General features: G+C 42.4%; 1 protein-coding gene across 2 annotated transcripts in view; it reads right to left on the bottom strand.

Moving 5' to 3' along the window:
• The window catches only part of RASSF2 (Ras association domain family member 2), a 170,899-nt gene extending 148,792 nt beyond the window's left edge, over positions 1-22,107 (bottom strand). The window contains exon 1 of one of the 2 annotated variants that reach the window (XM_069214167.1): positions 21,986-22,107. The gene's annotated coding sequence lies outside the window, so the exon portion shown is untranslated. The remainder of the gene's footprint in view (positions 1-21,985) is intronic. The other variant, XM_069214168.1, reaches the window with a different exon arrangement.
• Between the last annotated feature and the right edge of the window lie 1,346 nt (positions 22,108-23,453).

Below are 23,453 nucleotides of genomic sequence, written 5' to 3' on the forward strand. Positions count from 1 at the left end.
TGTTCCGAATAGAGGCAAATCTGCTACGTAGCATAGCTGAGAGTTTAAAAAAATGCAGTGTAATAGCACTTTTTTTTTATTTGCTGGAGGGAAGTCGGCCATGAGGCAACATGGATGGTGGGTAGAAGCAACATGGGGGTGGCGGGTGGGGGGGGGAAGGTGCTATAATGCAGCCAGCGATGTCCACATCATAGCACTTTCTTTTTGTAATTGCGGGTGGATGGGGGCCACATGGACAACAGAGATCAGAAGATGGGTGGGAATGGCAACACGGACAACGTAGAGGGTAGAGACAAGGTTAGAGAGAAGAAATGAGGAACAAGCACCTTTAAATACAGCAGTTTGTTATATTTTCATTTTCTGGCAGCATGGTATCACTGGTACAAACATCCCTTCCATGGTATCTGAATAACCCACTCCTGTCTTAGGGTGGCAGTAATGAGAACAGGAAAATAAGATCAGGGATAGCAACTGTTTCACTTTGTAATCTCAAGTATGTGAATGGAGAAAATATCAGCTTTTTGAAGTGACACATGGTAAAGTTGGGTTGGTGTGCACGTATTTGTCTTCCTCTTTCTGGAAAAGCATCATATCCTTTGCAGCCTTTACTTAGGTCCCAGAAGGAGGGATGTGTAAAAGTTCTGTGACACAGCCAGCGAGTCTCCATCATACCCATCCATCTGCAGGTAACCGATCCATCCTCCCTCCAAACAACAGAGGGGGGATGGATGGGCAACACATGGAGGAGAGGGTGCACAATGATACATCTAGTGGTGTCTGTGTTACAGCACTTTTTTGTTGGTATGGTGAGTGGGAGCAGGGCGACAAAGAAGGCAGTAAGAGAGCAGGGCAGCATGGATAGTTGCAGGGTAACATGTACAACAAGGCAGAGTGGGGGCAGGGCAACATGGGCAATGGGAGGGAGAGCTGGGTAAGGCAGCATGGATTGGATAATGGGAGGGAGAATGATAATAGGGCAGCATGGATAACGGGAGTGAGGGTGAGGTAGGGCACCATGAATAACAAGAGGGAGGGTGGGGTAAGGCAACATGCCAAACTTTAGGGCAACATGTCCAATGGGAGGGAAGGTGGGGTAGGGCAACATGGGCAACAGGAGGGAGTTTGGTCTTGGCAACATGGACAGCAGGAGGGAGGTTGGGGCTGGGCAACATGCACAAAGAGAGGGAGGGTGGGGGCAGGATAACACGGAAAATGAGCGAGAGGGTGGGGGCAGGATAACACGGACAATGAGAGAGAGTGTGGGGGCAGGACAACACAGACAACGGGAGGTAGGATGTTGGCACAACAACACACACAACAAGAGGAGAGAGTACAGGTGAGAGAGCCAACACAGGAGGAACATGGAGGGGTAAGAAGTACATTAGGTAGACTGCTGAAAAAGACACTGTGGTAGAGTGGTGAAACACAAAGAAAAGAGTAGCACCTACAAAATGAGCAGTGGAAGGACACAAGTAATGCATCCATGCTCCAGTGGAAGGACAAACACACAACGAGGAAGAACACCTAGATCAGCTGACTAATAATGAAGCAAGTAAATGAGTGTCCCAGGACAGCACATTCTACACTCAGTTTAGCACCTTTCTCTTAAGGTTGTGCATAACTATGCTCACAAATCCACCATTGCTTCAAAATCAGGATGCATTGGTTCTCCCAGTGCTGTTTATTCATAGTATGATAAAATATCCTGGTCCCAGCAACAAATACCGAATAAAGAATGAACAAGCATTGTCAATGCCAATAGGTATGGCTTTAAATGAATGTTTTATGATGAGATGAAGCCTTACACATAAATAGCATTTGTATGTGTGTGGAAGCAAATAACTGTAGACTAATACTGATGTTGGTTAACAGGTCAGGTGACAGTTGCACCATCAAGCAAGAAGTAAGAATCCATGTAGGTTAATGACTGCCCTCCTCCCATCTCTGCTGAAGCCAAATAAATACAAATACCATAAGTTATCCAAGACCCTTTTGCAGCATTACAATGCCAAGTGTGCACACGTGAAAACTCAAGCACAGCCATCTGTATAAATAAAGAAAATGACCACAACTGGTGAAGGCAAGCACCTTTTTGTGAAAGCATACAACTTTTGCCCAATCAAAAATCATGTACTCCTGTCTCACAATATGTTGATGGAGCCAAAGCTCCTCTCTAGTAGTAGCCATATTATTGTCTGGCGATAGCTGAGCTGTCAAGTAAGACCATAAATAGACGTCAAGAAGGCTGCCAGCTAATATAGCAGACCAAAAAGTCACGAGTCCAGTCTATAACAGGTTGCATCCTCTTCAATGGCACCAGTGCGACACATTTAAAAAATGAAATCAGCAACTCAATTTCCGACATCTCCAGCTCCATTGGTTGAGGGCAGGCACCCAATCTGGTTTACGCAGAACAGCTCAGCCACTTCACAGCTGCATGAGCCAAACAAGTCCGGGGGGAGCAGTGATTGGAAATTGATTGGATTTCCTCATTAAACTTCAATTAAAAGCCTCTCACTTGCTGAGATATATTTACGAAACACTGAGCGCTACTGTGCTTATCAGCTGCAGTGATGCCCACTCCCTATCTGCCCCCACCTGCGACCGGTGCGCATATCCAGGCAGGAGAACATCTTCCGCTTTTGTGGGCACATCACTTATCCTCAATCCTCAAACTGCCTTTATGCATCTTTTGTGACATCCATTAACAGACAGGAACATTGGGTGGGGGGGGCTGTGAGACGATGCCACAGTGCTAGGGAATGCATACTCGCCTAGCCATAAAAATCCATCCACTGGGTCTCCACATGATTACCCACCATATAATAGTACTGGAATAGAACAGACATTTTCTGACTTAGACACACACACAATCAAACACACACACACACACAACCACACAATTGTGTTTCTCAGTCGTCAAACTAACTCTTCCTAAATCACAGAACCAAATCCTCCCTTCCAAAATAATCTATACAATGATTTGCATTAGTAGTGTACAGACCAGTGTACCATGAAAGGCGTGTGGGAACATACAGGGCTTTCACAGCAGAGGCTGGTCTCTGAAAGGTCAACAGGGCTGTGGAAGAGGCAGTGTCAGGGCTGGATCCTGTCCAACTCTACTGGCCTGCCAGAAGTACCTTGAGTTTCTTTCATAGTAAGTAGGAACCGTGGGTGAAACCAAGAGTAACCAAACATTAGACCCTATTCAGATGCTCCAAATTCCAAACCTCAAAGATATTCAATACACCAATCAATGCCCAGTGCAACAGGGGGACAGAAAATGAAAGGAAATGTGGGCACTGTGCTAATATCAGTGCAAATGTTCATTCCTTCCATGGGTAGGGGTCTGATTGTTCGGGGTCTTCGTTTGGAAAATCCCAACCTACTGAATGAGGTTGCTCTATATCTCATTGTGTGAGATTATTCGGCAAACTGACCCTCAAATGTTTTCACAAAATGCCTAAAGGATAGCTTCTTCTAAGATATCCGTCTTACCAGGATTTGTTTCTCTTGCCGTGATCCAAGCCCTGTGCTCTTGCCCAAAAATTGAGACTTCTGTGACTAGATTAGGCTCTATTTAAAGGACACTCGTTTTTGGTTTCGAGAAGGTGAACCGATAACGTAATCCAAGTCACGGGCAGGTTACAGCAAAAAGTACACATGGGTGACTTCTTAAGTGATAATCAAAACACTTTGCTTTTAAAATTGCAGTACTAACAACAACATTCTGTCTTTGGCATCTCTAGCCCCAAGTCATCTCCCTGAGTAAGCATCAGGGTGCTCTGATTCGCCATCCTTAAAGTCAGGTGCTAAAACGGGCTACATAGGTGATCATTGGTCTAGTAGTAGGTCAAGACACAGAATAGCACAAGCAGAGGACTCTTGGGAGTCATAGTTGGACACTGTAATGTTCACAACTTACTCTGTCTTTGCAAATAGGGATCACAGAAGCTGCAATCATCTTTCACCAACATCAGACTGCACGTAGAAAGATTAAAACAAATGTATGCTTTTGTATTGGATTGCTCTCTAATGCATTGCTGAACTAAACAATGATTATCAAGCCTAACAGGCCTGGCTTTACTATGTTAATGTATTCAAACACACGCATGTGCAAAAGCTGTGAGCCTGAGTTACAATATTAAAACCAGACCTATTGGCTTTGCCAATGCTTGTTTGTTTCACTGAAGATGTGCTGGCTGGAAGACCAGCTGCTTAAATAAAATTTCCTTCACACCATTTAGCTGGAGGCTACCAAATAGTTAATCTCTGCTACTTAGCAGCTTCATCAATAGTGAAATCTTTCTGATATTTAATTGGCAATAGCAGAAATGATCTGTTGTTTGGCCGTGGCTAGATGACCACAGTGAACATTGTGATATATTTATCATTTTAAAATATCTTTGACAAACTGAACACAATTTAAATGTTGATGCCAACATACAGGATGGTGTACAGTGATATTCAAATGTCCATTCACCATTACAAATATCCTCAGCACACACAGACAGTTGTCACCATCAAATGTAACCGGATGCGGAGTAGACAGAGGAGAGATGGTTGGATTCCAAGTAAATTCAATTGAAGCCACACATCATTCATACTATAGGCTGTTTGATGCACCTGCACTGCTCCCACAAATCAATTTGAGGATACTAATTTAATTTTTTGCCTCCAATTTTAAATTCCTTGACATTTACAGTACATTTTGAAATTTGTATTTCTACATTTAGCCACTTCATTCATATACACTTTACTAATCTGCTAATCTAAGTTAATTTTCTAAGTAGCCATGGACCCCCTGAGGAGGCTTCGTGGACCCCAAGGGTCCCAGGACCACAGGTTGGGAACCACTGGTCTAGACCACATCCTTCGCTATATAAAAACAAGCATTTGCAATGCAATGGGTCTCACATTTGCTCGAATTAGAGCCTAACCGGACTTTTCTTGCCACATAAATTGAAAATGAAAAGTAATACAATTTCACATAAGCGAGCCGATTCAAAACACCACGGCATCAGTGTAAAGAAGCACACAAAAGGAAAAAGAAGTTCGCTCGCAGTCAAACGTATCAGCAAAAGTGCAATCAGCCATGTAACAGGGGCGATGTCCAAGGTGGTAACTAAACCACCCCAAGGAGGGACAAACGTAAAGAATTTAACAACAAAAATAATTGTAAAGGGCAAGCTCATAAACGAGTGATAGTGATGGGTGGGCGTGGTTAAAAATACCAAATACATACCAACCGGTCGGAAAAGCAGTGCTTGCATGCTGCTATGGTCAACCTAATGAGCATTCAGTACTCTGGCCTGCCATTATTGGTGACCTACTAGATTAGGGTTTTGAGGCAGCCTAGCCAATGGAGGTGACGCCTATAGCCTCTCCCCCACTCCTTCTCTGCCAGGGTGACCACCTCAATCTAGATCATTATGGACACCATCCAGAGTCCTGAAATTTTCGCATACAAATAATTAATTAGTCCAATTAGTACAATGGAAGCAAAAAAAAAAAAAGACTGCAAAACCAAGAATGCATTAGGTTGTCACATAAACGTTCAGGACTGGACTTACTCCAGTATTTACATCATATTCTCACAGGATAATTGATGTGTGAATTTTTTAATGCAGTTTAAAAGACAGCAGAATGACCACAATAGCACCTTGAAAAAATGTGTGACTGCTTGGTCTGATTTTCTTTAGTTTTATAAACACTATCTTAGTCCTATACTGACGAGACAAAAAATCAAGTCCAGTCAAACTGGCAATTATATTCCCGGCACAACCGCAGTCTTCTGAGGTGGTTACAACGTTTATGGGCGTCTTGTGAAATAAGTATAACTTTAAAATGAAAGCTTTTGTTCCCGTAAATAAGCCAAATATACCTCATTCGTCATCCACTAGTGTCGCCATTTTGGCCCAGCCAGTGTTGTACATGTCTAGACACGTCTTTAGATAATCGTCCATCATTAACAGAGCAACACGTTTTTTGTAAACTTGGTGCAGCATTTCCAAGCGCCCTCAACCCCAAGTTTTAATTTGATGAAGGCCAAGAAACATGTGCACAGATATACACAGCACTGGATGGAGCAACGGTGAACACTTCAATATTTATATCCTGAGTGTAGCACTGTGGAGATGAAGACGTATTTGGAATTGTCCTACGTCACTCTGGAACAGCTGCTGAAGAGGTCTATGAGGCATCTGTGTGTGCGCTGAATGCCCACTTTGCTTCCCAAACTAACCTATACTATGAACTGTTTGTGCTTGGCATAGCTAGGGAGGAGGCAGCAGAGATGAAGCATGCCTTCCACGCCTCTTCATGGAGTTGATAGAAGATGAAGGCCTCTCCTAGCAGCCCAACCAACTTGGCCAGGAACCGCATGACATGAATGAAAAGAAGTGTCACCAAATCGGTGTCATCACATTGTACAGAGGCCTCACATTATAACGCATCCCTTCTCTTCAATAACATGGAATAGATAAAAACACAAAGCTGCAACGCATATAGAACGTATCTACAACGAATACAATAAGGGATTATAAACTATTGTAGTTAATATTCTAAACAAAATGGAGGTACTGTGCAGGTGAACACGGAAAATAGCATACGAGATGAAAAAAGTTAATAGAAAATAACTAAGCATTTGCTGATTCGCATTTTGCACAACTCCGTGACCTTACACATGCACTCCAGAAGGCACAAAAGCACCACCACTTGCACACACAAGGACCTCTGTTCTCTACATTCCTCTAGTATTTTTCTGAGCTTCTCAAACTCATCAACATCATCCAACTACATTCATCTTCCTCGTTCACCCCAGTCCGTACTTCTACTCTCGTTTCACACGCATCATAAAAAGCTACTCTTTTCCTATTCCACTTCCGGCCATTTGACAAAGGACCGTAGTTGCCCCTCACAGCAGCAACGTCAACCAGTTATCACAATTTTGACATATCATCACATACCGAATTAGACTTAACTTTGACCAAATCTCCAACCTCTAACCATCCTGCTTTTGTGCAGCCTGATTCCACCAATCTTCTTCCCTTAATCACAGTCACATCCAGAACAACAATTTTGGTTTCATCTTTTCTTTCTCTCATACTGAGAATACGGCCAGTGATTATGTTAACACAAGTGCAATGTGTAGAGATTGTTTCCAAAATTGACCTCTGTACATCCTAATTGCTTATTAGTGCCATCTCAATGACCACCTTAATCAAGGGATTGATTCTCTTGCCATTGCCATTTGCATGTGGATTATAAACAGATTTTTTCCTATACTGCACACAAGATTGTCTCACACATCTCCCCGTTTAATCAGAAGTTAACTGTATACCATTACCTGTAACCCACAATGTAGGCACACCATCTCTAACAAACATTTTTTTTCAAGATTAACAGCATTTGCAGTACTTATTTAATTAACAAAGCCAACCTCAATCCAGCTAATGTGAATATCCACTAAGTCAACAGCAAACTTCATAATAATTGGTAAATGAATCAAAGGTCCAATAAAATCCAGAGACACCTTCTTTACAAACTGCACAGTCATACACCCATCGATTGGACTCCTCATCCATGTTGAGCCACCACAAATTGTCCATGATACATTTAACAGTTAATGAGTGATCCAAATAACCTGTGTGTGCAAACTCACACTCTTTACTTCAACATAGAAGAGGGTATGAAACGTTCAGCTTACATCAAGACACAATCACCTTCAAGGTATAGTTAAGCCATCATTTTAAAATAAGGCCTGCCCTCTACACTCATACAACTCTCTCTGACACCACTCTTCTGCACAAAGTTGTTATCCTCCTCTAATACTTTGGCTTCTGATTGTACAGTTAGCTTTTTCTCCTTTAAAATGGCTCTTTTATATTCAGAAATTATTTAAGAAGCACATGCCGCAATGTCTTCTGAATCAAAACTTTCCTCTCCTGCAACAAAGGGTAAGGGTAATCTTGAGAGGTAGTCAGCTTGTTTATTATTCCAACCTGGAATGTATTTGATTCTATATTTGTATCATTGTAATCAAGCAACCAACGTGGTGAGACATGCTGATACATCACTCATACCCACCTTGCTGTGATACTCTGGGTAAAGACTTATGAGCTGTATGTAAAAATAAATAAATCCCCACACATACGTTTTGAAATATTCCATGGCCCATGTAGCAGCAAATGCCTCCATTCCTATGATGGAGTGATTTCTGTCAGTCTCTGTAAAAGAGTGAGAGGGAAAGGCCACCATTCTTACTGGGTGATTCTGAACTCGGACCGACACCACACCAATTCTTACAGACCTTGCACCCACTGTGATTCTAGTTTTTTGCGTGACATCAAAAGGTTTCAGTATGTTTGCATTAGAAATATCATCTTTCACCCTCTCAAACGTGTTTTGTTGATTACAAGACCAAACAAAAAAAGTATTTTCCCTCAATTGTACTCTCAATGGTTCCATCATGTTCACAAAATTCTTAATAAATTTGGAAAAATATTCCACCAAGCCCGTAAGCGCCATAACTCATCCCTGTTCAATGGTTTGGGAGCATCTTTTATGGCTTTAACTACATCATTGTTTGGCTTGACCCCCTTGGGCACAGGTGGTAGTAGAAAGTATTCTAATTTTCATACTTCAAAGTCATGCCTACTTTACCTAGTTTATCCAAGACTTGTTTCAATGCCAGTGTCTGTTCTTCTAGGGTTTTGCAAAACACTAAGATGTTACCTTGAAAGAACACAACCTGGTTTTAGTCCTTAAATATATCTGACATCATCAGTTGGAAGATGGTTGTGGAAGAAGCAAGGCTAAAAGAAAGCTGACTAAACTGAAACAGGTGTAATAAAAGCAGTGAGTGCAGGTGATTCAAGGCACAACTTAAATTTGATGATATGCACTTCTGTAGTCTAATTTACAGATATATTTTGCCTCCTTTAACATCAACACTAGTGCTTCTATATTTGGAAGGCAAAAGCTGTCAACTATAATGTTCCAATTCACAGCCTGTCAACCATAATGTTCTAATTCAGGCTGTGAATGTTAACACAAAATCCCAGCCTACCATCAGCATTCTTTGTTATGACTACAGAAGAAACCCACTGAGTTGACTTTACTGGCTCAATCATGCCGTGCCGCATAGTTTCCTTTAACATTTCTTTGACTTGGTCTCTAATTACAATAGGGATTCTTTTGCCCCTATGTCTCATTAATTGGGCTCCCCCTCGATGTATAATCTGATGCAGATATCCCCTCCATGCCTTCAGTTTACCAGCAAACACCTCGGTGGCATTATCAATTATTTTCCTCATATCTATGTTCTCCACCACCATGACATGATCTCTGGCCCTCTGAGTTTTAATAATATGAAAGACAAATTGATGTACCCAACCTAGTATTGGGGTCCAATCTTGGCTACATAGACCTTGCCCATAACTGTCAATCATGAAAAATGATTTCTGCTCAAATACATCTTATTACTTTAATAGCGATCCCTTGGAACCTGTAGGATTTATATCCTTGGGTTCCAAAGCAATCCTACCCAACATGTTTGTACTCTGGTATAATGTGAACATAAAACCAGAATCCACCATCAGATCTATCTCATTTTTATGAAGAAAGTGGCCTTAGGACTATACTTTGTTCTGTGACAGTCTCCTCCTCATCCCACACTCAACACCCTCTCAGAAGAACATAAAGCCTCTGCATCCAAAGCAGTATTCGATCCTGAGCTATTCAAACAAACTTTGGCAAAATGACATCTTTTGCCACACTTTCTGCAATCTTTTTCTAATGCAATACAATTTTAATATTGGCTGAATGGTCAAAACCCTCACACATGATGCAAGGTCTACATAACACGAATCCCTTACTCACTGTAACTCCTCCCCTATGGGTATAACTCCTATTCCTGCTCCTGTAGCCAATTTATTTTGTCCACAACATTACTATTGTCTTTTGTCTCTTCAGTAACAGCGATGTTGTCTCCTGTCCTGTAATCTTATGTTCCATCTCCCTCATACACGCACATGCACAAGCACTTATTTCCTTGACTGTCTTAGTAATTTAAATGGTCTCTTTCAAAATTGTATTTTATGCTGCCCTTAACCTCTCCTACATTCTCTTGTTATGATTTTATATGATAAGTTGACCCTTTATTATTTTGTCAGTCATTTCACCAAAGTCACATTTGATAGCCAACTCCCTAAAACATGCCACAAAGTCATGACTCGGTAGACCTTTGTGGTTAAGTATAAAATGTGTAGCGCGTGACACCAATTTTAACAGACTAGGTAAACCTTATCCCTAGACTTTGGTTTGCTTGCTTGTTAATTTCTGTAGTGGGATGGCCCAGTTGGTCCACAGCTATGAGAGAATACTTAAAGACAGGCAGACCTACTTTGCCTAGGGCTCTAATTAACAATGTCTTTTTCCTGTCTGGATTGAAATTTTGTCCAGAGCAATTAAATAACCTCTGAGTGGCGGGACCTCTTGGCAGTTGATGATGAACACTCCAAGTATACAGAGGTAGATTTCGTATATGTCACCACCAAAGAAGCGATGACACCATAATAGAGAAAAATATTGGCAACCCATTGCCTCCTGACTGAGCTCGAAACAAATAATGGTCCTCTATTTCAGGAAAGACAACAACATTGAATACGTCCTACGGTAGCAAGGCACTCCGCATTGTGCATGAGCCATGCCAAAAATCTAAGTTGCTATTTTCTAGGAGAGCATATAGCCTTACTTCCTCACTACACCACTAAGACATGCCTCATGGCTGGCTTCCTGAACAGCACCAATCTAGAGCCTATTCCCATGAGATGGTCCATCCAAAGGACAATACCTGTGGTATGCAACATTATGAAATTTAAAATGTTTCAAGGAACCACACACTTCTGGGAAGACCCTGTGCCATCAGAGTTCAAGTATGAGGAAGGAGTTGACACTCAGAGCTGGGTATATCCTTCCTCAGCAAACTCAGCTCAGTGGGGGCACCAGGCGTTACACTAGGGCAGGGAGAAGAAGTTTCAAATGCGGCCAGCATAAGATCCTCAGGCAGGGAACCAGAAATACTGAGCAAATCCCACAGCAGTAGCAGGTCATAGCAGGCAGGCCTCCAGAGAGTTAACCAGCCCCCTCAACCAGGCTCTAGCACTTCCTTGGAGTTGGTCAACCACTATGCATTCTCTCGACCAGCACCACCCCAACCCCCTTCCTAGCGTCCATGCTCTGCACCCAAGTCCCAATTACGTTGGGTCTCTCTGACTTTTTGGTAGGTTTCGAAGTCTGCTGAGGTATCGGTGTAATAATGGAGGTAACAAACTTGCCACGTTTCCATGGGTAACACAACAGCACACAAATGCTCTGGGAATGCCTGGTTTGGAGCTAAAGGTAAATTAAAGTATGTATCTACGCACAGCAGGAATATAGACCAGATCATAAGGGGGGTGGTATCGATGTGAGCAATGCATCGAAACTACCTCCAAAGCAAATAACCCAATCTGTATTGCAGACACCCAACAACCAATTTGTAAAGTTCATGGAACATAGCTTTCCACAGGAGTATAAGGAGTCAACCACATACAATTGTTCCTTTTCATTGTTGATGCCTTATGGCCACAGAATGGATTTGGAAATATGTCTGTCGGTTCTTCTTGCCTACCAAGCAGCCAGCAATGCTATGTTATTAAAGTAAATGATGATGTGATAAAGAATTAACCCCTAGATCAATTCCCGTTCATAGTTCATATTTTCAGATTTACTTCTAAGCTGCACGGCCAGACATACATGTCTCTCCGTGCACAAAACAATGACGTTCAAAGGCAACGTGATGTGGTAGCCATTACACCCCTGCCGTCCGGGTGTTATGGAACTCCAAAAGCTAAATCGTTGCGCCGCATTATATTTTAAGTTATCTATAATAAAGGTATCCAAAAAGTAGTTTTTTCATTGGTAAGTTTTTTAAAAAAAAATTCTGCAAAGTGGGCATAAGATTTCTGAGTTACAACGGGACGGACGCAATCTCCCCACGCCTATTGCCAAACTTGGGAAACTATCAAAAAGGGGCACAAATTGTTTCTAGGTTTGTCACACTGACTGTGGCGTTTTGACCTCCAACCCTCCTGCACATCTTCGCATATCGAGTTGCTTGACTTGCGCCATGCGCAACAGCATTCACCATGAAAACAAGGAAAGGTGCGGGGGGGATGGCTGTTGAGCCAATGCACTAATCCCGACATGAGTTATTATATACAAAATCAGCCCTGGCCCTCTTCTACATTCATTAACTTTCGAGTAGTCACATTCGCGGCAATTTAAGTGCTCAAACTACTTACAAGGTTCCCGTGTTTCGCCGTGATACTGTGTACAGCGTTTCTGGTTGAAATGCTTGGACTACAAATTGAGAAAAACACAAGTAAATCAGGAACAATCATTACCTGCACAACTAAAATATTGTTTTGACCATCTGTAGACCGAAACCAGTCAAGCAACGTTTTGCAGGAGTTTTTACCCCAGAAGGAAGGCGTGTGTAGGCAGGTGGGAGCATGCAAACATTCACTGAGAAAGGCCCATTTTTTCCCTCGTGGTCTCTTTTTGAGAGGTTGTCAATTTCAGAGAAAGCGCTCCTGCCAAACACTGTTTTTCTAGGTTGGAAACTGTAATACATATGATTTTCCTTATTAACACTGGGATACGAAAGAGTCACTTTCAGTGAAAGGATGACCTGTAGATTGACCACTTCCTTCCAGGTCATTACTGACACTATCCATTTCTGCACTTTCATAACGATAACGAATGTGTTTCTGTGTGCTGTAATCTTGTTTTGCTTACACCAAACTAATCAGAATAGTACAATTGTGTACAATGATGTGTAGGTGAAAAGGTCGGGAATGGAGACCGTGTCATAATGACCTAGAACAGTGGTTATTAGTTAACCTGTGCTCCAACCTTCCCATTAAAACTAAAATGTTGATTTTATAAAAATATTTGTAAATAAATAAAAATATTTAATGAAATGCATATTTGTTTGATGAATGCTTGTTTCTGTAGTTTTTTTGAGTATTGATTAGAGGTCAAAATCATCTAAAATGATTAGCTTTGGTCACTGCCTTCCAATAATGACTCCGTGGGGGTACCTCGATCCCAAATATAATTAAATGGGGGTCCCCGTGATCCAGTAATGATTACGTGGTGGCCCACAGAAGTCAAGAGATAAGAACCACAGGCCTAAAATAAGGTGGTTGCCCTCATGGCTTTGACTTAAAGGCCATTTTAACCACTGGCACAACAGGGCTGCCAAGTTACTAAGGCCCACCATCAAGGTGTGAACATTTACTCCGGTACAGTTTTTCATTGTATTTAGGGACTTGCAAGCCCCAGAACGCAGATTAAAAGCATGAACTGGAGTAACTCATCACTCATGAACCTGGGAAACGTGGAAGAGTTAGTAAACAAATGTATTGTTATATACTCTCGCCATGTTCAGGGACATATCTGTCAATGTGATTGCAGGCCAGATCTATGTTGTTCCACTTTGGGTTCGAGTGCACAACGGGGGCATGACATAACGGGATCCCCCCCCCCCCCCCCAACACTTACATCAGGAGGGGTTGAGGGGGGGCCCTCCAGCATAAGCCTGGGGGCTCCCTGCACAGTGGAGGCTGCGGGGGCTCTGTTACGCCCCTAGGGTACAGAAAGACTTGTTCAGAAGCTACTAGAGGGCCTGAGAAAGCTTCTATGTGCACTGACACCTATTTTCAAGCAAAGCAGAACGACGCTTAACTGCAGCGCTCTCTCTCTCTAGTTGGGTGTAACTCTTTCAGCCATCCTCTGCTTTTTAAGCCAAAATACTGCTGTTTTCTAGGTCTTCTAATTTGATGCAGGGGCTTTCAGGCCAGATTATGCAAGCTAAAAGAAAGAAACCACGTTCAGAAGGTGCCACGATGTGTGGCTGTCCCTCTAATGAGAGCGGGCACCACACGAAGGCCTATACTCCATTTAGTTGTAGGGAAATGTGTCGTCGTATCACAGGGAACATCAGTACAACAGAACCTATATTGTGGAGCAGGCTGGAGAAAGGTTTGTTCTTGTTATTCAAATACATATAGTACATTCAACAAAATTCCCCTTAGGATAAACACCAAAGTTTCACACAATACTCAAATCTTGCCACACATAAATTACATTTAAAGCCACTTGCTCACATAAATGAGTACTACAAGGATTGAGAAGAATACATATGGCTTTAATAATACAGATATAATCAGATTGTGTATATATCTTCTTCTGTGCTTAATTTACAAATATCATGAATACATAAAAAACACATATACCCCACAATAAGTAATAATGATGGAATAATCAATCAAATGTGTAAATCTTCCCCAGCAACCAATTTGAGGCTGCCTCAAAAAACACTCCTCTCGTTTCCTCCTCGACTACTGCCTGAGTAGAAGATTTGGGGAAGATTCTTACCTCCTAACCCCGGGAAACTACAAGTGGACTCCTAGGAAAACTCGTCGGAAAGGACCCCTGAGCAAAAAAAAGATATTGAGCGCCTGGTCTGGGGGCTAGCCCAGATTTTCACATGGAGGAGTTTTTAAACTTTGCAGATTTAGTGATGCAGTAATCGGTGGACTATGTAATGCACTTTCCATGTGTCCATTTGAGTAGTGAGAAGAACTGCCTAATAGTTTTTAAAGAAAGGAAGCAATAGGAGCTTTACTGCTGTGGCGAGATCACCATTGGATGTGTTTTTGAAAATCTGAGGGAGAAGAAAAACACGTGTTGTCCTGAAGAGGGTGTTTTTTTTACTAATATATCCACAGAAACACATCAACTTATACATCTGTATGTATATATATATATATATATATATATATATATATGCATAATCTGCTGTACAATGGTAAACCTTACATGAGAGATTGATCAGATCACTTTTTTTTTATAATCTGATTGTATATGTATTATGAAAGTCATATGTATTCATCTCAATCCTTGTGGTACCAATTTATGGTGAGTAAGTGGTTTTCAATGTAGCTTGTATGTGTGTACAAGACTTAAGTATTCTGTAAAACTTTGGTGTTTATTCTAAGGGGAATGTTGTTGAATGTACTGCTTAGTGATACCTTGTCCCTTGGTATGTGGGGGTCCTCTTTTTTAGGTTAGTATAAAAACACATATGTCAGAGGATTAGAGTAACCAGATGACTCTAACCCACCGGACTTACACTTCCCAGTTTGAGCTTTGTTTTAACAAATCATTGTTTTCAGGCGTGTTAGTCCAAATAACCCTACTGTCGTAAACCATGACTAATACTCCTAGACTGTAATGATGAGTTAGATCAATGCCCATGGTGTATTAAATGAAAGACCAGGAATGGAAACATGGTATCCCAGTGAAAATCTTGTCCCAACAAAAACCTATTTTGATTTTAATGGAACCTATTACTTACAAAACAAAGGTTGTCCATAAGAGCTACTTTTGCCCTCAAATTTTGCAACTATGTATGTTAATTAATTTTAGCGTAGATTCATCTACAATGCTAAAAGCAACGCTTTGCATAAACCTATCCTGTTCTGGAAGAGATTTATTAATGATATATACATGATCTGGAGAAGTGATTAAGCATGTTAACACATTTTTTACATGGAACAATTCCCTAACTACGGACTTCCATTTTACTTCCAGTCACAACAAGGTTTGTGTTAACTTCCTCGATCTCACTAAATTCCCAAAGGTTAACCTTGAATATTTATGAGACTACTGAAGAGAGCCTGGTAACCTCCACATGAATATTTGTTAAACCCCAAGTATTAGAGGGAGTCAGAAAGAATTGTGGCCTAGAGAGCAACACAAACTGGTTCAAATGTTTAAGAAGTATTGGTCATTTATACAATCCATTTGCCTGACTGATGATCTTCCTATGTTTTTTCAAGCACAGCAGAAATGCACAGGAGCAACAAATTCAGAAAAGAAAAACTACAGACATCCCTGAAGTGTGAGGCCATACTAGAATGTGCAGCCATTATTCTATGGTAACTATGTAGAGTTTCCAATGACTGAGCACAGCAAGGAATTTGCGGACGGCAACATAAAACACAATAACCATAATTCCAGCTATCTAATGTATGCCATTATGTTTCCTTGCTAATTGATTTATATTGGTCAAACCACACATTAAAAATCTAAACTACTAGGTTGTGCCAAAATCATAGCAGGGTTAGGTGTAAAATCGTGGCTGCCCCATTATTTTGTTGCATATTTTGTACAGCTGAAGCACTCAGAGAATGATTTTCGGATTTTCGTTGGCTAGTTATTGCAGTTGCAGTCAAAATGGTTAGATTGGTGGCATACAAATATTGCTGAATAATATAACAGCTTGGTGAACGGATTAAATTCAATGAAAAGGTGCAACTAAATGGTATTCTCTTAATCTTGCTGACAGCTACGGAATCAGTATTTTTTGTCATTATTGATAACTGATGTATTACCACTGTGATTGCACTAAACATATTGGAACAATGCTATCATAATCTTCGATGTTCCTTGAAATTGAGGGAATCAGTAATATTTTCTTGGATACATTTTCCTACTGGATGGACAATCGTTTTCATTCTTGCTCTTTGAGAACTATGATCATTCGTTGTTAGACCAATCAATTGTTTAATTAATTGATTGTTTTCTTGACATTTATTTTTGTACTTTGAGTTATTTGAGTGTTCATAAGACCCATTCTGCGAGCACACAATCATATTTGACTGGCATAATTTTTCCCCCACACTTTCATATTCTCAGACGTACCGACTTTCACTCCCTGTCATGGTAGTCTTTTTCCAGGACTATTCCCTGGCTCTATTTTAATTCCTATTACCTAATTTGCTTTTATTATTATTTCAGTTTCTACTACCCTTTTTTTTTTTTTTAATTTTGAGCTCATGTAGGCGAGTCACCTTGGAATTTTTTTTTCGAAGTCCTTGCAACTGAGTGCACAACTACCAACTTGACAAACACCAGTATCATCCCTTTGCACACTGATAGGCTCCGACAGCAGTGCGCAGGGACTACTGTGGTGGCTCTCCTTTGATTTCTTCTGTACCAGCCATTAAATTCAGGTAATGATCCATTTTGCATAGTCACCTACCCTTTTTAATCAGGGTTGGCGTTCTTTTCTATCATTCAGTCTCTGTTTTGTAGCACATCATGGGGCCCTACTTCTATTCAGCATCCATTGTGTTATCTACCCCTTGTAGAAGTGACCCCCTTATTCTTAAACTTTCTGGTGAAGACAGTCCCTAGAGCTATACTTGAATTGGCTTTCTCACATACCTTCTCAGACCTTTTAGACTTTTTTTACTATTCACATTAGTCAGTAATGCCTATCCCAGACATGGCTATACAGTGTATGCAGTTTTTATTCTACAAATCCTCACCTGATCAAATATACTTCCTCCTTCTCGTGTTCACAGATACTTGCTTATGCTCAACACATCCTTATCCCGATGAAGACCTTTCAAACCACTATGGGCCGAAACACCATTGACATTATGAGCAACATGACTTTTTAAAGGCTGAACCTCACAGTTCTGTTTGGGGACCTAAGATTTATTTTATACAAATATTAATAACCTTTTGTATGGTCCATTCCCACTCTCGTATTGAATACATTTTATAATTATCCACACTCTATGATCACTTGGAGACTGTTTCTCTGATTAATTAAATGTTTCAAACGAATATCTGCCCTATGGCTGCTGCTATTGTTTACACTTTTCATTAATGTCCCTAAAGGCAACAAATGATGTGATTTTACACTCAGTGAATGTTGACTACGAGTTTTCATCAATTCAGCAAGGAGGAACCATTGTTGTTCACATGCCCGAGAAGAGGATGCATAAGGTCGTAGTTTGAGTTATGGTCTTTGTTCAGGGCCTACTTGCAGTTCGGACTTCACCCAACATCCCACTATGAAATGTGGCCTCCCAGCTGAGACCGTCAGCATAGATGCCATATGGCGCAGAGTTCCAAGTATGACAACAGAGAACCCAATGAAAGTCAGTTTAGTCAGCAAATACATTTCACACAAAATGGCACCTGGTCACCAATGACGAGAAAGGCCCTTTCTGACTCTCATTCCCTATCTCAGACATTTCTTTCTATAGGTCTAAGCTACATAAACATTGCAGCACCAAGATGACATATGCCCCCAAGGCTGCACCTGTCCCCAAAAATGGCTGCACACAAAAGTTCAGGTCAATGGCCCCTTTGCGCTTGTGGATCAATGCCAGGGCGTGCTATTGCTGCTTGCAGGAGGCAGGTGCCAAGTTGCAGTATGGTGACAGCACCTTGGAATCTTTGGTCTCCCACGGAATGATGGGCTGTCAGATAGAGCCTTATGCTTACAGTTACCAATCAGTGACCTAGAGACCACCCTAATTCAGTGGGTGAAGTGGGTGGGATCTGAGGGGCAAGACGTGCCTAAACTTTTTTTAATTTAAGAAAAACAGTTCCCCTACTTTTTGTGAAAAGACAACCCTCCCAGGACGGCTAATTCAGATAGCTCAAATGCTTCAGCTGAATTGTAAAGCATTTTTGTCTTGTATGCTGAGAAACCAAGAGAGAGTAGGCAGCTAAACAAGCGTTCTTGCCAGGGACCCTGCTTGCCTGAAGAAATGTAAAGATGCACAACTGGTCAATCTGCAAATAAAGGCTGCTTGGAAGTTGGCATTCACTTTAATTCACAGAATTACTTAAAGCTTCCTAATGTCACAAATGTATTATTTTTGAGTGGTAGTGCAAGGGAGTTACCATCTGGGCTGTGAAGTGTGAGTTTTTAAAAGGCAGTTATAAAAATGTGCCCTACATATAATCTGGGTATTACTAAAATCTACATTTTGGAAGAACTTTTTAATCTTAAACCTTTTTGCACATTTTGTAGCAGCCCATCTTGTAATGTGTAATGCAAGTTTAAAATAATGACAAATTTTAGCAGTACTTTCTGTCACAGACTGATCTTGTAGCACTAACCATATGCAAGTGACTATTATCCAGTGCACCAACCAGGTTTCAATTATTTGGCTCTCTGATTACACACAAAACCTATGCAGTGCATGAACTAATAGATGTGTTATAGTGTACAATAGTGCATTTCCAACTGATTAACTTAATTTACATTTATTTTTTATCTAAGCTGTGTTATTTTATACGTAGTTACCTGAAAGTGAAAAACCGAAAAAAAATCTACAAAATATTTGGGGGGTTTTAGGCACACCTTTGAACCCTGCCCCTACACCCACTCATCCCACCCCCATTGCACGCAGCATCACAGTTGCCGTACCTTTTTTTTTTAATGCACTTCGACCGCTGACCTAATTACACAAGTGTAGTACAAAAGGCTCTCAATTTATTCAGGTCACTCACTGCATGAGCAGCTTATCATGACCAAGTATTACTTAAGGTTTCTGGGATGTGTAGGCCTGATTTTATGACGGGACTTCAAATCCCAGAATGCAAAGAGAAAGAAACAGGATGGGGCGACACCCACTCATCCCGCCCCCATTGCGCGCAGCATCATAGTTGCATACCTTTTTTTTTTTTTTTTAATACACTTCGACCGCCGCCCTAATTACACAAGTGTAGTACACACACCTCTCAATGTATTCAGGTCACTGCATGAGGTATTACTTAAGGTTTCTGGGAAGTGTAAGCCTGATTTTATGACGGGACTTCAAATCCCAGAATGCAAAGAGAAAGAAACGGGATGGGGTGAGCTGCTTACACATGAACCTAGGAAACGTTAGAACTGCAGCACTCAAAGCAATGAGAAACAACCCCTATGAGCCATCACATATACTCCTTTGCTTGACTGACCTAAATAGTCTTAAAAAGAAACACTGACTCTAGGGAATATTTTCGTGAGCGCATCAGTGCAGCCTGCCATGTGGAAAACTTAACACACTAAGCAAAGCCCGGAATAGTCTGTCTTTACTCGCTCCCAAAACCACATTTATTTAACGTTTTTCTGTTTTGTTCCCTCCTGAATGCTGTGGATTGATGTTCTGTCTCCCCTTAGGGCTGTATATCAGACGGGACAGGCAGTTAGCTTGGACGATTGGAAATGAATAGGCCGAGGCGCGAGCAGCCATTGGCGGGTATCCTGCCAGCCGCACGGTAGTGCCCCAGGGACCACGGAGGAAGCGAAGATTCCTACAGCAAAGAACTGAACCGCATCCAGGCCGCTCCTCAGGTCAGATGGGCTCAGGGCACCCCGCCAAAACCTAAGGGACTGGAATGAAACCAGTCAGGTTCGAGATTAAGAACCGGGTCTATCCGGGGTTCATATGCAGGCCAGCTGGAGGACAGCAGCGCCCGTGCCGGGTCCAGGAAGTGCAATAATCTTGCTGCAAGTAACTAGGCCACTTCTGAGCCCTACAATGGCCCGCTGGGGCTAGTGCGTTCAGCCCAGGAGAGTAACTAACTAAGGAGGACTGACAGCACGAGTCCATGGAAAGAGGACAGATGAATGAAGACCAGATGTCTCCGTGTACCAGTGCACAAAGTTTACAGTTGTGGGTTTCAATTTAACATATCGGTGCATTCTGGGAGTTGTAGTCTTGTCTCATTTTAGTTGAGTCAAATAGACCAACACACCTAATAACTATACGTAAAAGCAAAGTACAAAAACTGAAAATGGGTCTCTCGGTGACATGGTAACATCTGGTCACCCTTCATCCAAGGAGGTTTAGGTGGTGGGGACAGCTGGAAACTCGTGCAACTCCTGCTGAGCCCAAGTTGCAGTTTACGCAGAAAGATTGTGATCCAGCAGTGTTATTGTCCCTGCCGCAGATAGTAAGAGCTCCGGGTGACATATAGAAGGCTATGATGCAGCTTTTCAATCAAGTGCCCATGCGACCTAGCGCAGATCACATGATCTCGCAGTGCAACGTAGCACAGACTGCAATGTGGGTCAGTTACCTAAAACAAACCACGGGTGATACAACACTATCACTTAGCACCCAGCAGTGCTACCTAGAACAAAAGTCACTGTAGCACTGCAACCTAGAAAAAAAAACACACCCTGCAGCACTGCGACCTAGAACAGAGCACACGATGCACCATTGCTACCTAGAGCAGAGCACACAAAGCAGCAGCGCTGCCACGCACAGAACACACAATGCAGCAGTGCTATCTAGAAAAGAGCACACGGTGGATTAGTGCGACCTAGAACGGAGCACACAATGCAGCAGTGCTATCTAGAACCGAGCACACAATGCAGTAGTTCTGCCAGGTACAGAACACCCAGTACATCAGACCTACTTAGAACATGCTCCAGCAGTGTCTGGCTAGATACGGCAACCATAGGGCGCAGCAGTTGTCTAGCTTCAAGAAACACGAATCCCAACTACATAAAACGGCATTTAGATGCAGCACCGCGACCTAGTTCAGAACATAAAGGGCAGTCGTCTGTTCGGCGATGCTTGTTGAGGCAATACCATAGGCACAGGCACGATGACGAGCAGGCACCGGGCAAGGGTAACAGCTGCAATGTAGCTAGTTGGTATCGAATGTAAAATACTTCATAGCTAACCAGACAATGACACTATTTGCAGCAATGCATGCCCGAGTGTAAGTTACTGCAGTTCCGAACACCGGGTAGGCACTCTCAACAGTTCTAGATGCTTGCCGTTCTAGCACCACAGTACTTGCAGGGATGCAGCTGTGCGCATGAAGTTGTGCATGTGGACAAACAGCTTCGTCAAAGCACGGTGATAATACTGATTGCACTAGTGCTAGGCGTGTGATATTTGAAATACTGCACATGCACCATCACGAAGTATTCAGAGCGGGACACACAGAGGCATAATCGAGAGCATTCGTTTGCAGCTCCGAAGGGCATGCAGTTGGTGAAGCACGCGCGTTTCACCCAGACGGCCTCGCGCTGCACACGTGCAAACTGAGGGTGGGTACTCACAGCACGTTCACTTCCTCCAGCCCCGCTCAACCGCCTACTGCTGCTGCATGAAGCATCCTCTGAATACAGAGGACAGAGCACCAACGGCGTCCCTCAGACAGGCTGCCACGCCCACCCATCACGTGCCTCGCCCAGCTTGGCCGGATTGGTGAGTAATCCGTGGGGCGGATACTGACTCTTCGTTTCCCACCCTTAATTCTGATTCCCACCAGTACCCCGACACTATTCAATTGCGAGCTTGCTGCCTTGTTGCAGCAGTGTGTATGGTTCGTTTATCTGGGGTGCCCGCCGAGGGTACCCACAGTGTAACTGTGTACAGTCAAAAGGTAGTCCGCTGTTTACAGTGGTCCTAGTGACTGCAAAGCACTCTGAACGAAAATCCAGCTGCCTAGTGGCTCCATGACAAGATACAAATCATTAGTCCACCAAGTCTAGGGCTCTAAGTACTGGGGTTATTGAGCCAAAACGTGTACTGGTAAAAGTCAGACTACAAGTCCCAGAGTACACTGTGCTCTTCAGCTATGAAGCAGTGATTATGGTAGTGTAACTCATGACATGGGGACACTAGACAGCTGTAGATGGTTCCATTAGACTGCGCCTGGTGTGTACCTTAGAGCACCAGGGTATCACTCTGTACAGGTTAATCAATGCAGGCCTACATTGTGTACCCGGGCCCTAAGGCGTAAACTCAGTGTTTCATGACACTAAGGGAAACCGAAGCAGTGCCCCAGAGGCCTGATGTATACAAGGTCCACAATGTAGTGCTTCCAACCCTACCAAGTTTCCCAGGTCCATACGTGATGTGTTGCTTCAGTCCAATTTTTTCCTTTGAATTCTGGGACTTGTACTTTTATAATTTATATTATAAAACAGTACTACAAGTCCCAGAATTCAAAAGAAAAATCCTGAACTGGAGCAGCACATCACGCATGGATCTGGGAAACTTGGAGCTATGTACTCGTGTGTGTGAACATGGGCCACAGTTCAGTGGTCCTTATGTGTAGTGGCTCACAGTGTATTATTCCTACTGTACCTTGTGATTCAGCATGTCCTCCAGTATGCAGAGACTTCATTGCGGTGTACTTGGTTAGTGCAGAGGCTCAGTACGGTGCTCCCAGACGTACACTGACCCCAGTGCAGTTCACCCAGGGTGTGTAATCGGACAAATGCATAGCTGCCATACTTGCGAATTGATCCAGTTTAGTTTTTTTTTTTTTTATTCAGGGAGCTGTAGTTCGGGATTTATAATGGAATAAACATTACTACAAGACCCAGAATGCAAGGAAAAACCTGGCATTGAGCAGCTGGTTACAGATGGACCTGGGAAACATGGTAGGGCTGCAAATGCAGTCCACAGAGCTCTCAAGTTTTACAGGCCCATGCGCGAGTAGCATAGCCTGTCCAGTTTTTCTCCTTTGCGTTCTGAGACTTGTAGTCGTGATTTTATAACTGGATAACCAGGACTACA

This window comes from Pleurodeles waltl, chromosome 11 (genome assembly GCF_031143425.1).
Source record: "Pleurodeles waltl isolate 20211129_DDA chromosome 11, aPleWal1.hap1.20221129, whole genome shotgun sequence".
NCBI lineage: Eukaryota > Metazoa > Chordata > Amphibia > Caudata > Salamandridae > Pleurodeles > Pleurodeles waltl.